This window comes from Dromiciops gliroides, chromosome 1 (assembly GCF_019393635.1).
Source record: "Dromiciops gliroides isolate mDroGli1 chromosome 1, mDroGli1.pri, whole genome shotgun sequence".
NCBI lineage: Eukaryota > Metazoa > Chordata > Mammalia > Microbiotheria > Microbiotheriidae > Dromiciops > Dromiciops gliroides.
This window is the reverse complement of record NC_057861.1, coordinates 688,833,845-688,847,697: the sequence shown is the minus strand read 5'-3', so window position 1 is coordinate 688,847,697 and position 13,853 is coordinate 688,833,845. Positions and strand designations below refer to the sequence as shown.

The window sequence follows — 13,853 nt, the reverse complement described above, 5'->3', positions numbered from 1 at the left end:
GAGTAAAGGAACAGGTTGGCAAAGTGAGTAAGAGATGGTTCCAAGCACACAGCAGGAGACAAGGAATTGTCTTGGCAAGCCAAACATAAAGTCAATGGGTAGAAAGTAGAACAAGAGGGTGACCTGATTCAGATACACGGGAGTAACCCAGCAGTAGGAGACATAACCAACGGGTCTGTAGGAGTAAGAGTCATCTAGCAGGCTGGAACAGCTTTGGGGGCCACAGTCGCTACTTTCTTAAAGGGTCAGTGGCCTCATGTTTAGGATTGAGCCAACATATGTTCTTCTTGCAGTTATATCGACTTCCTTCATTTCTTCGTGGCTCATACCTAAGATTCCAATTGTGTGGGGGATGCCCAGTGGACTCCATCCACAAATGCAGATGTGCAATTATGTAATATGTAGTCTAGTGAATTACCAGGGGCTGTGAGAGTTAAATAACATATTGTAAGAATCAGCCAGTCAATCAACAAACAGGTTAAGGAAATCCTAAGTGCTAAGCATGGAGCTCAGTGCAGGGAGTTGAAAGAAAAACACTCAATTTGAACCAAGGTCTGACCTTCATCCATCACACAACGTTTCCTCTTGACTCCCATTAGATGGTTTCTAATTCATCACAGCCCATCCCCTTAGTCTCCTGGGAGCTTTATGAGGGCAGGCACTATGTCTTAGTTAACTCTGGGGACCCTTCTAGGCCTGGGGCAGTGCTCAATTAATGTCCAGAACACTGGTTTGCTGAGCAGGATTTAAGGGCTGTGCAGAACTAACAATCGCCTGGATGTCACTACTTGTGGCTGCCGTTTCTATGTGCCCCTCAAATGCAGGATCAAATAGGAATCTGTATGTAGAAAGAATTCTCGTGACAGACTGAACCCGAAGTTAAAGGGACAGTTTGTTCTTGCAGACAGGTACACCTGAGACCAAGAACACAGCGTGGCCTGGTATATTGCCCTCCTCCCAAGGGGCACTCAGTTATTTGATGTTAAATTTAAATGTCACTTTAAAACAAAGGCAATCTCAACTGAGGTGGCTTTCCTTTAAATATAGTGCTGAGGCAAGCTTGATTTACATCCCATATCAGTGAAAACAGAATCAGGGTCCAAGGGGATTTGAAAGCTGGGCAGGAAAGATATTCACACAATTCCTATTATTTGTGTCTGTTGCTTATATGCTCCCTTCTAATGCACTGCTCTAAAAATTTTCCCTCAGGTGCCACAAAATGCTCCCTCCAAGCCTATATGCAGAGTATAATAAAGAAGGAGAGCTGGGTAGGAGAGAATGGCCTTTTCCAAGAGCTTGCACACGGCTCCTGTTGCCAGGGTTACCATTTGCTTTGTCTCTTTGTTCTGTGTGACTGCTTCCTGTAAGTCTGGCGATGGAGAGAACCAGGTGAGTTAGAAAAAAAGGGGGGAAGGGCTGGGGGGATCAAAATGGAAAATTTGTAAGGCTGATTGACCCCTCCTTGAGCCACCCTTTTTGAGGAGTGATCTGGAGAATTCTGGTGACAAGAATGACCCTTAAGATCTATATCAGAGGATGCCTCCTCCCATTGCTAAATTGATAGCACTCTCACATTTTCTATAATCAGGGAGCTTTCAGGACAATTGGGACACAAGGACGAAACATAGAATATAAGTGTCGATTAGAGAAGTGTCTAACTAATAGCATATAAAGTCTTCAAAAGACTGGCAATTTACAGATGGGTAGAGATCTGGAAACATGTCCAGACTTCTGCAGGTGGTTTTGTTTCTTGCTTTTTATCTAAAGTAACTGAGTTACATGGTAATTGAAATTATTCAGTTCTCCCACTTTTATTTTTAAATTGGACTGCTTTAAAGATAAGTAGGAATTTTCCAGTGGCATAAAAAAAAATCATGATTTCTCAATGTGGCCTGATAGTCTGAAATTGATCACTTCACACTTCTTGAGGATGGATGCTAGATAAAAGTAAATAAAAATGAGAGAGAGAGAGAGAGAGAGAAAACGTGGGAGGGAGGAAGGGAAGAAGGAACAGAGAGAAGGCTAGAGAGTTTGGGGCCAGAGAAAATATGAACCTGGCTTTCCACAGAGCAAATATTTGGGATAAAGACAAACTCTGTGATTTCACTTGTATAGGGGGTCCCCAGATAAGGAGACTTCCTCTTCTAATGCAGGTCATCACTGTCTCTGCAATTTGCAGTCATAGAAAATTGCCTAGAGCACTGAGAGTTTGACTTACCTTGGGTCAACCCAGCTAGCATAGGTCAGAGGTAAGACTTCCAATTCAGGCCTGCCCTATTTCAAGGCCAGCTCCCAGTGCACGCTCCAAGCTGTCAGCTGCGTAAGATAAATGCAAATTAAAACAATTCTGCACATATTAGTTCAACTCAAGTTTGAACGCTAGGTAAAAGAAGACAAATATCAAAGCATTGTGAGTTGAAATGGAGGGGGAAAAAAAGACCACGGGAAGAAATTCTGAACCTTGTTTTTCTGTAATATTTTACGTCACCTTGGATACATCCCTTTACTTCTCTAAAGATCAGCTCCTCATCTGTAACATAAGAATGTTGCCTAGCATGGCCTCTGAAGTCCCCTCTGTCTATAAATCTATTACCTTATTATTCATCAGAGGCCTAGTGGGTTAGGCATGCATACATACATCATTTGAACATCCAAAAAGCAGAATACAGGCATTAGGCAGGGAAAAAGGAACACGAGTGGATAGAGCACCGGCCCTGGAGTCAGGAGTACCTGAGTTCAAATCCGGCCTCAGACACTTAACACTTACTAGCTGTGTGACCCTGGGCAAGTCACTTAACCCCAATTGCCTCACTAAAAAAACAAAAACAAAAAGGAACAGGAATGTCTTGAAAATCAGGAGTCCAGAGAGGGACCAATGGATTTATCCCTCCCAGTGGGTATTTGCATTTTAAAAGGGAGGTTATCAATCTAATTGGGGGTGGGGGTTGCAAGATTTATGGGTCTTACAGAAGGCCCATAAGGGAGGAAATCCCCATAGCTTGGACTCTACTAGACACTTTAGAGCACATAGGCCAATCAAGTAACAGTTGGATCTTTCACGGAGCCACTGTCATCAATCATAGCATCATAGATTTAAAGCTACAGAGACCTTAGAAATTATCAAGTCTAACTCCTTCATTTTACATATATACAGATAAGGAAACTGAGGCTCAGAGGGTAAAGAGTAGTTAAATAGCTTGTCACACAGCTAGTATGTGTGTCAGAAATAGGATTTTAATCTTGATGGATTACCTACTGCATGTATCTCGTATGTATAATTTGTTTGTTGTTGTTTTGGTTTGGTTTGGTTTGGTTTGGTTTTTTTCCTATTATCTCTCCCTAGAGGGCAGGAACTGTTTTTGCCTTTCTTTGTATCTCCAGTTCTTAGAGCAGCTCCTCCCTCATAGTAAGTGCTTGCTCATTGACTGACTGACTTCCTGACTATGGTTCTCAATCTATTACACATTACTGTGTCTACTACTAAGGATATATAAGGAGATTCAGGCAACTGTGTGAAGAGTAGAATGGAAAAAAGAGAAACTGGTAGAAGGGAGACCGATTAGGAGACTGCTCTGATAGCCTAGGTGATAATAATAGCTAGCAATTATAGAGATTTTAAGGTTTGCAAAGCGCTTTAAAATATTGTTTCATTTTATTTTCGTAGCAATCCCATTATTATCCCCTTATTTTTACAGATGAGGACACTCAGGCAGAGACTTGTCCAGGACCACACAGCTAGTGAATTTCTGAGGCAGCATTTGAACTCAGGTCTTCCTGACTCCAGGCCTGATGTTCTATCCACTACACTACCTAGTTGCCTCTGATGATAATAGGTGATAAAGGCCTGATAATAAAGAGGAAGTGCTCATGGGAATAAAGAGAAAAAGATGAATATGACAGGAGGTAGAATTGACAAATTGTGGAAATTAGTCAGATTACATGGATTCAAAGGACATGGGCTTTTTCCTTGAATGTATGGCCTGGGGTTGAGCTTTGCATTATCTATGAGCCCTAAACATTTCTCAGATGCTTGTTCCTTTGGCTTTGAAACTTTATGAAATATCAAGATCATTAACCAGAAGTATCCATATAAAAATAAAGCAAAGACTCTCAGAACATTGATAATGGCATTTTTCTAGTTCTATATTTTAATAGGTTTCCTTTCATACCTATTAGAAAACGAATAGCAGGATGCTACAGGAAATCCAGTGTTGGAGTTGGCATCATGAAGAACAGGGTTCAAAGGCCACCTCTACTATGTGCTAGCTGGACATCTTCTGGCTTGTCAATGATCTTCCTGAAGTGTGGAGCCCAGAGCTAAACCCAACACTCCAGCAGTAGTATGGCCAAGGCAAAGTACAATGGGGCTATAACCTTCCTTTTCTAGGTACTATGTCTCTGAGAACAACTCTTGACACTTTTGACTTTTGTGGCTGCCATGTCACACCTTGGATTTGGCCTAATCTTACATGAAATCCAAAATGTAACTCACATTTGGGGGGAGTGTTCATTTTTTTAATCTGCGGGGGGGAAAAAGAAGCATTTTGAAAGGTTCCTCAAAACCCCACATAGGTTAATCTACCTATGATAGCTACAACTCAAAAATAATGTTGTGTAAAGATGCTGGGGGGCAGGTAGGTGGCACACTGGATTTACTCCAAGCCTGGACTCAGAAAGACCTGAGTTCAAATCTGGCCTCAGACACGTATTAGCTGTGTAACCTTGGGCAAGGCACTTAATGCTGTTTGCCTCAGTTTCCTCATCTGTAAAATGAGTCAGAGAAGGAAATGACAAACTACTTCAGTATCTTTGCCAAGAGAACCCTAAATGGGGTCATGAAGAGTCAGACAATACTCAAAAATGAACAACATATCTGTACCAAATAATAATAATAACCTGCATTTATATAATGTTTTAAAGTTTGCTAAGTACTTAACATACTTTTTCTCATTGGATCCTTAGAAGAACTCTGTGAAGTACTTAATACTGCCCCCTTTTTTTACAGGTAAGAAATGAAGCACAGAAGGGTTAAGTGACTTGTCAATGGTGACACAGAGAGTGTCAGAAGTGGGATTCATGCCTATCTCCTTTCTAATTATACTATACATTAGGTCTGCAGTGCTCAAGCTTTTTGGTTTCAGGATCTCTTTATATTCTTAAAAATTATTGAGGATCCCCTCCAAGAGCTTTGCTTTAATTGCATTGTATCTATTACTATTTACTGTATTAGAAATTAAAACATCTTGCTATTATTATGAAAATGGTTTTGACCTTGTGAATCATAGAGAAGGGTCTCAGGGACATCCAGGGGTCCCTGAACCACACTTTGAGAATTGCTGCACTGAACCGTAATTACCTATGCCCCCAAAGTCACATGAATACCAGCGCAAAATGTCCAGCCTTCTTCTGTCCTATTTAGTGTCTTTTTTTCTTACATTCTGTTTGAAAAAATTCTAAAGGCCCTATCTATGGGAATAAAGCAAGTGCAGAGCCTTCGTTACAGAATGTTAATGGATCTGTATCAGAAGTTCCTTTCCTAATTTAACCCAATTAAATGCCATTGCACTTCCTTACAAAGTACATAAAGGACTGAGGTAGTAGAAAGCAAACATAGTATTTCCAGTCTCATCTGTGACGCTATATAAATGCTGACATTTATTCAATTTCATGTCTGTTTCTTGTCCTCCTGGTTACTTATACAAGTGATCTTAGATTATCTGGCTTGGACGGATCTCATCAACCTATCCATCAATCAACAAGTGTTTATTAAGTACCTATCAGATGCCAGGCATTGTACAAGATGCTGGTTCGTGCCAACCTGTCTGCAAGCCTTTCTTTGTTGAAAAACTGGGAATTGGGAAGATGTCCATCTGAAACAGATTGTACATTTAAAGCAGAGGAAATGATCTCAGCCAGCCCCTCATTTTACAGAGATGGGAACTAAAGCCCAGAGGGGTAAGATATCTTGTCCAATGTTGCACAGGTAGTTAGCTGCAAAAGGAGGATTCAAAACAAAGTCCACTGACTCCAAATTCAGTCCTTTTCCTACTCTACCATACAGCCTCTTCGAAATTGATATAACAATAAAAAAAAGATCTGTTTGACCTCAATAGTATGGTAAGATGTTCCAGCAAGTGTTGCCATGATGCGCAGTCATTTTGAAATACAGAAAAGGTAAAGTCAAAAAAAAAAAAAAAAAAGAATTTGTCTTTGCTTCCAGCCTTATCCTGGAAGAAGAGGCACTGCTTGGTGATATAGGTGGAAAATGTGTCTTAAACTCTTGGAACAAAGCAACAACATCCCTTAAGATCATTCTATTCCCTTGATATTATGCTTACTAAGGTATCTCATGTTCTTAATGTGATTTTCCAAATGGGATGTCCTGCTCTGAGTCAACAACAACAAGCATTTATTAGGCACTTATTATGTGTCAGGTGCTGAGCTAAGTGCTTGGAATACAAAAAAAAGACCAAAGTTCATGAGCCATGAGCTTACATTCTAATAGAGGAGACAACATGCAAAAAGCTATGTACATACAAGATAAATATAAAGACAGATAACTAGGTAGCTAGGTAGATAGATGGATGGATGGATACATAGACAGATACATAGATACATAGATAGACAGACAGTAAATGTAAGATAATCTCAGAAGGAAAGCATTGTATGTTATTAAGCTGACAGTATTCCAGACACTCCAGCATTTGAATTTTAAGTAAAAAAACTGGCATTCTGGTTTAGTATTAATGATAACTCATATTTCTAGAGTATTTAAAAAGTACTTTCCCCAAAAGAAAGTGAAGTAGGTCAATATATTGATAATTTGTGAACTTCCTTGCATGTGGGGGATTTTTTCCCTTTTGCCCCTATTCTTGGCTTCTGGATTTCAAAATTATGCTTTCTAACCCTGGAACTTCCCTCCACACCTGAAGGCTCCTTGCCCTAGAACATCAAACTACCCCTACTTCCTCCTCAACCTGGAATTTCCCTCTCGAAGACCTCATTTCAAGACCTATAGGAGATTTCATCTCCCATTGGGGAAGTTCTTCTTGGATCCTCCATCTTGGGAGGCTAGCCTTTCTTCCACCCTTTGCCCTGTTCCTGATTACAAAACCATCTGCTCCCTTCTCTCTGTCCTTCCCTTGTGTGTATCATCTTCCTCTATTAAAATGTAAGCTCTTTGAGGACAGGGCTTTCTTTTTACTTGTGCATGTATTCCCAGGGCTCAGTATGGTGCCTAATTAATCCTTATTTCCTTCCTCCCTCTAATAATTTAGATCATTAGAAAGTTCTAAGAGGCTCAGAGAGTCTAATTGACTTGTACAAGGTCACCCAGCTAGTAAGTGCCAGAGACAGAAAATGAACCCAGCTCTTCATGATTCTAGATCTTACCCAATACACCATACTGATTCTCTAAGGTAAATAATATCCCCACGTGAGGAAACTAATATTCAGAAAAGTGAAATGTCTCACCTATTTGTACAGCTAATCAGCACCATAGCCACCTAAGTCTCCTGTCTTCAAGTCCATTTCCAATTTCCAAGTCTATTTCCAATCAGTCATACTAATCACTCTCTCATGAGTATGGTTAGTATGGACCCATTTTTCAGATCCTGATCTCCTTTGGGAAGAGTTGAAATTGACACCCTGACCTGGCAGAGCTAAGTCATTCAGTCAGTTATCAAGCATTTATTAAATATCTTACCAGATCCTTCATCCATAGCAACCTTTCCATAGAACTGCCATTTTAGGAGGCCAAATCAGAGTTGTCAGTGGGCTGCTCTTTAACACCATCTTTCTACTTCACCAAATAGTAGCAGTTTAAGCTTGTCTTCATTGAAGCCTCTCCTCTGGGCTAGTTCTTAATTGGTAGTGATCTTCCTGATGGACACAATTAGTCTACATTTATAGGCACAAACCAATTTGACTGGCAAGATGACCAAAGGAAAGTATTTTATTTCAGTGTTTGAATTACATTCATTTTCAAGGTTTTCAGTTCTGGCAGAGATTTCAAAAGCCTAAGGTCAAAATAGTCAAACCTATTTGTACATCTAAACACACACATATTTAGAAGTGGCAACAAAAATAACCACCACATCCATAATCTTTATCTATCTTGCCATGAAGTACCACCTCTGTCCTTCCAATTAAGTGTACTAATTCTACTTCTGCAAATTTCCTGAAAATACAGGGTTTATTTTTTTTCATTTTAAGAACCTTAATCCCTATTTATGTTTTATTTCTTACTTTTTTCAAATATTTTGCCATAGGAAACAAAATGCCAGACATTCTGCAGCACTGTGCTTAACAATAGGGAAGATGGCAAAGACACTGAGATAACTACGTATTAGAAAAACAAATGTGCACTTGTTCAGTGTGGAAGTCTTTTTTTTTCCATTACAAACCTCTCAAGAAACAACGCACTGAATAAAAAAGATCTCTCACCTACCAAAGAAATATTAACCTCCAATTTTCAAAATAAACAGCATGACAGTTCATTTCCAGTTATGTAATAACAAGACCTCAAATATACATACTGCTTTTCTTCCTGGGAGCTGAGAAGCAATTGGATATGTTATTTAATTTAAATTCTACTAACAAAACAAGGGGTGATTTTTTTTTTGTGAGGCAATTGGGGTTAATTGACTTGCTCAGGGTCACACAGCTAGTTAAGTGTCATGTCTGAGGCTGGATTTGAACTCAGGTGCTCCTGACTCCCGGGCCAGTGCTCTATCCACTGCGCCACCTAGCTGCCCCTAAGGAGTCATATTTTTAACTCCTTATAGATCAGGAAATTGTCCTGTTTTTTTTCTCTATATAGTCACACTAAACAAATAAATAGAATTGAAATAACTTCTAGGAGAAAATACATACATATGCAGGGTATTCCAAAAGTTTTAGCTATCAAAGAGTTTTACTAGTTTAAAACTGCACCAAGACTTTTGGGACTGTGTGTGTGTGTGTGTGTGTGTGTGTGTGTGTATATGCATATATGCCTATATACATATAGATACATACACACATGTATACATATGCACACATACACATATGTAGGTATTCACATATTGCATGTGTGTGTGTATCATGTCTGCTTGCATATATACATATACAATGCATACATATAGAGACGGTTTCCCCAAAACACTTAAGGCAGTTTTATGCTATTAGGATTGAAAACTGCCCCATGATGTTTAGGGCACCTTGTATATTGCAAAATGAGTTTTAATTCCTAAAATGAGCCCTAACCACAAAACAGCTTCCAGATAGTATTGTTCTATTCATTTTCCTTTGTTGTTCCTTTGTTTTATGTTATATTCTTTAACAAAACATAAGGTGAAGGCAAGGCAAGGGAAAGAAAAGCAAGGGAAGGTGCATTTATTAAGTGCCTATGTGCTATGCATGGTGTAAAATGCCTTATAAATATTATCTCATTTGAGCTTCACAACAACCCTGTGAGGTAGCTGCTTTTGTAATGTCCATTTTTCAGAACCTTTGGCAGACAGAGGTTAAGTGATTTGCCTTGAGTCATACAGATAGATAGCAAGAATGTTGGAAGCTGAATTTGAATCTAGGTTTTACTGACTCCAGGCCTAACGCTCTATCCACTGTCCCTATCCCAGCAAGGACATGAACTCTTCCCTTTTTTTTTTTCTTTGGATCTCCAATCCCTATCATAATGCCTGGCATACAGTAAGTACTTTTTTCAATGCTTATTGATTAATTGTTGATTGATTGGTAAGGAATCAAAATTTTCACTCAGAGTTGGCATTTTCTTACAATAATACTCTTTTTTCATGATACTTCAATAGTCATTTAGTCAACTAACATTTATTAAACTCCTCCTATGCACCAGGTAGTTGATGATATCGGTATTCCTATAGAAACCCATCCTTGCCTTTTTACCAAGTGGGATATTTATACCCATGTTCCTTCTCAAAGGATCTATTAAACATGATGTGCTGGAGGCTTCCTTCTAGTTCTTCTTACATTTTGTGTGTGCCAATGCAATGCTCAGGCTGCCATCTGTGATCCCTAACTCTAAGTCCATGGCCAGCAGACCTCCTTTTCCTTCCATACATTTCCTTGATAATATCCCATCTGCTATTTTTTGCCTACAGGTCATCACTGGAAATATGCTACAGCCTCACTTTAGCCCACCGTATGTATCTCCATTGTCTTCTGATTCACCAAAAACTCTGAATCTTCAGAGACTGTAACATTCTAAGATTCACAACTGTACATCATTACCAGGAGAATGTTTGTATTTAAATAATAATTTTAAAGATAAGTTTTGGGTGTGTTGTTGCTGTTGCTGCTGTTTGTTTGTTTTTTGGGGTTTTGTGGACAGGGAAATAGCTTGGAATCACTGAAAGCACCATACCATGTCTCACCACTCTCTTCCTCTTGTTAAATTCAGGTCCTAAATCTATGTCTTTAAATGGACTATCTTAATGGTCCAAACATTCAACTGCATTTCACAAACTAGACAATGAGCACTTTCATCCATTTACTTTGCCCTCTAGGAATTATTAATTCTATCTCCTTAAAATAAACATGGATTTCATTTAAAAAATCCTATAATTCTGGAACCCAACCAGTGAAAAATCATTTGCAAACAAGAGGTTCTACAAGATCTCACCCCTCTACCTATTGACTCTTGCACAAGATGTCCTCATTGACAGTGGTGACCAACTTCTGAATTTAAAGTCAAATGATTTAGGATCAAATTTTAGCTCTGCCACTCACTGTGTGACCTTGGGCACATCACTTAATTTTTTGAGACTTTGTTTACTCATCTGGAAAATAAGAGAGTTGGAACCCATGAACTCTCCTATCCCTTTCTACTTCTAAATCCATGATCTTTGGTAAGGATATACTTTCTAATATTATGCCTTGCTTGACAATAATCAGAAAGTTATAAAACAGTTGTCATTGTGATTGCAGTTATCAAGAAATTTTAGATGATCTTAACATATACATGAGAAACTTCTGAGTAGAGTTGAATCTCAGGTTGGATTTTGCTCTACCAAATCAAATTAGGTTACTTAATAGAGAGAGTTCTGGACTTGGAGTCAGAAAGACAAATTAAAATCTTGCCTCTGGGGTTGGAGTCAGGAATATTTGGGTTGATCTCCTGCCTCACATACTTGCTAGTTGTGTCATCCTAGGTAAGTCAACTAAATTTTCTGGATCAAAGTTCCCTCATCTATAAAATGAAGAGGTCGAATTTGATGGCCTCTAAGGTCTCATCCAGGAAGCTAAATGGTGTAGTGGATAGAGCACTAGGCACAAAGTCAGGAAGACCTGAGTTCAAATCCAGTCTGAAATTATTAGTTGTGTGACCCTTGACAAGTCACTTAACCCTGTTTGCCTCAGTATCCTCCTCTATAAAATGAGCTGGAGAAGGAAATGGCAACCACACCAGTATCTTTGCTAAGTAAACCCCAAATGGAATCATGAAGAATCAGACGTGACTTAAACAACAAAACAACAACAAAGTCTCATGCAGCTTGCAATCTATGAGTCTATGAAATTCTTGTTAATAAGAATTTATTAAATACTTAGTATATACTGGGATGTGTGTGTATGTGTGTGTGTGTGTGCGTGTAAGGCACTGGTATAGGTGCTGAGGATTCAAAGACAAAAGAAACAGTGCCCACCCTCAGCAAACATATTTTAGAGGAGGGAATACAGCATCTAAACAAATAAAAATTCTATCAACAAAACAAAAAACAGTAGGTTTTTTTTTATTCTCAGTGCCTTCCAGTCAATTATATAACTATAAAAATGTGCTCAGATGTAGAAAGTCATTTTCAACAGAAGTTATATAGAAAAATTGAAAAAAATTGATTATGGCATCTTTGAAAGAATTGGACTCCCCAATTAAAAAGGCAATTATTTTCATTGACATCTAATTTGGCATTAAGCCTACAAAATAAAATTAACCAATATCTTGGATAGTAGGAGTGCCAAAGAGTTTCTTATTTCTTCAGTGTCTCATACTGAAAGCCCTCTTTAATCAACTTAATACAGGAAAAATATAATACTTTTATTTGAGAGTAGAAGGCTGTCAGACCCAAAGAAAATGCATTTCTATCATCATGGATTAAGCTATGCCTCGCAAGCATGTTTCTCCCACTCCATGTGGATGTGCTTTTCTCTTATTCACTAATGGGCCTTCCTGTTAGAATAAAGCTATTTGGCAAAGCCATTTAACTTATTCAATCAACACATCCTGAACTTTGACCTTTGTGACTTATGATTGGTCTTAAAAGCACTTTGATCATAAGTATCAGGGCTTGAAGGAAACATAGAGATCATATAACTCAAATCTTTTTCAGACAAGGAAGCCCCTAACAGTGAAATGACTTGCCCCACCATTACTCAGGCAGCAAATAACACTCATGATTTGATCCTGGGTCTTCTGACTCCAAACCCCGGGCTCTTTTCAGCCTTCTTATACATTACTCCTCTCTGTGCATTCTATAATGCAACTTCATTGGCCTATTAGTTATTTCTTGAATATAAAGCCCTATTGCCCACTTCTGTGCTGTTGTACTGGCTATCTCCCATTCTTAGAATGTTCTGCCCTCAGCAAAGAAACAGCTTCAAGGATATGACCCCTCACAGCTGGGAAGAGTTCTGCATACTTAAGAAAGGAACAGACCTTGGGACTTCAGTTGAACTTCCTATCCATCAGAGACCTGGACCTAAGGGAAGCTACATTAAGACTCTAAAAAGAAAGGGGAAAAACCTTCTAAGCCATGGGGTACCAAGAGTTTTTAGCCTTTGCCACATGTGTACCCTACATATGCGTCTCACTACCATTGTGCTCTAAGTTTGAACCCACTCTTTCCATTGATGCTATGCGAATTTGGGAAAGTATGCTTAGGTTTCATTGAGAGAATATTTTATACCAATTGCCTTTACTATATATCACCTTAGTAGAAATCTTTTATTGTGTTTTACTAGCTGATTATAAATAGGATGGGGACTTACAAAGTACAGTAGCAGCAATAACCACCAACAATTTTAACTCCAGAAACCTTAAATATATTTACCCCTCAACCTGCAACCCTGAAAGTGTGATTTGGCAAGTAGCTCGGTAGCATGTCACACTCACATAAGTATATGTTAATTATGTACAGTGCTACTTCACATGCCCACTATACCCTTTTTTCTATTCTACCTTGAGTAAAATGTACCCTCCCAGAGCTACATTTCAGACATATAAATTTCCCCCTTAAGCTTCAGAAATTCTCATAGTCTTAAATTTTCCTCTTTGGAATGGGGTGAAATGATTCTTTACCATGTTTCCTGTCTATTCTTTATGTATGTGTGTATCAACCTCTGAGGCCATGGGTTTTATTGTTGGTTCCTTTTTTGGATTTTGTTCTGTGAACTTATAGATTAATCTTCTTCCTCCAGCATAATAACAGTCTATGGAACCTAACTTGGAGCCTATGCAGTTAGGTTCCCTCTATCCCTTGATCTTTTCCATTTCAATTTAAAGGGTTTTTTTAGATGTGAAAGGCCAAGCAAATACATTTTTACTAGTCATTATAAGATCCCCTCCATCCTTGAGTCTATCATTTCTACATTTTAAGGCAACATTGGGAATTCTAAATCCTATTCCTAGGCACTCCTTCCTTAACCACTTCCCTCATGGTGATGATCATGCCCTAGGAAAGTCATTTGAAGAAGCTTGGGAGGTTTAGCCTAAAGAAAAGGAGCCTTAATGGAGAAACGGTGGCTGCCTTGGAGTACCTGAACCGCTGTCCTGTGGCAGAGGGTTTGTTCTGTTTGGCCACTGAAGATGTATCTAGGAGTAATGAGTGGAAATTAGCATGAGG

The 13,853-nt window shown here is 38.9% G+C and overlaps 1 long non-coding RNA gene across 1 annotated transcript in view; it reads left to right on the top strand.

Moving 5' to 3' along the window:
* The first annotated feature begins 1,299 nt into the window (after positions 1-1,299).
* LOC122739353 overlaps positions 1,300-13,853 on the top strand; it is a 41,468-nt gene continuing 28,914 nt past the window's right edge. Inside the window, exon 1 of the long non-coding RNA XR_006354666.1 lies at positions 1,300-1,389. This is a non-coding gene — a long non-coding RNA (uncharacterized LOC122739353). The remainder of the gene's footprint in view (positions 1,390-13,853) is intronic.